This window comes from Pteropus alecto, unplaced genomic scaffold (genome assembly GCF_000325575.1).
Source record: "Pteropus alecto unplaced genomic scaffold, ASM32557v1 scaffold143, whole genome shotgun sequence".
NCBI lineage: Eukaryota > Metazoa > Chordata > Mammalia > Chiroptera > Pteropodidae > Pteropus > Pteropus alecto.
This window is the reverse complement of record NW_006434828.1, coordinates 2,805,528-2,806,250: the sequence shown is the minus strand read 5'-3', so window position 1 is coordinate 2,806,250 and position 723 is coordinate 2,805,528.

The following is a 723-nucleotide window of genomic DNA, read 5'->3' as shown; positions in this document are numbered from 1 at the left end:
ACCGTCGGCAGGGCGGCAGGCTCCCCATGGTGGCCTGGCCCCCATGCCCCTGGGGACCCCAGCCCACCCTGACACCAGCTGGCCTTTGCCTGGGCTTAGAGGGTAAACAAGGCGGCTGGTCAGCCCGCTTAGGGACTGAGGCTCCGGGCAGCCACCCAGCCATGGGGCCCAGTCTTCTCCCTCGGTACAGGCTGGGGCGCCTCTGCTCTGCCACCGTCATGTCTTCCTAGTGCTCCCCTCATTTCCACATTTAATCCCAAGGGTCTCCCCTCAGAGCCCTCGGGCCCCTCCCACCACCCAGAGCTTTCTGTGGAGGACAGGCCGCCTCCGCCACTCCACTCTGCGTCCGGAGGACAGACATGGAGGGACCCTGAGCTGGGCTCCCTCTGAGCCAGCCTCAAGCTACCTGAGGGAGGCGTCCACATCACAGGTGAGGGCACCGAGTGGCCTGAGTCGTGGCCGGGCTCTGTGTCCTCAGCGGGGCTGCCGCCAGAGCCGAAGAAGCGGGCTTTGATGTCCTCGAAGCCGTCGGCCCAGGCCCGGCGCCCGCAGGCCACCTCGTCGGTCACGGCCTGTGGAAGGCCCGCGCGGCCGCCCAGCCGTGGGTGCCCAGGTGCTCGAAGACCTCGAAGCAGAGCAGGTGTCGGGCCCGGCGCTCCGGGACGGGCAGGTCGCACTCCAGGAGCTGGAAGTAGCCCAGCATGAAGAGGTCGAGCGTGAGGC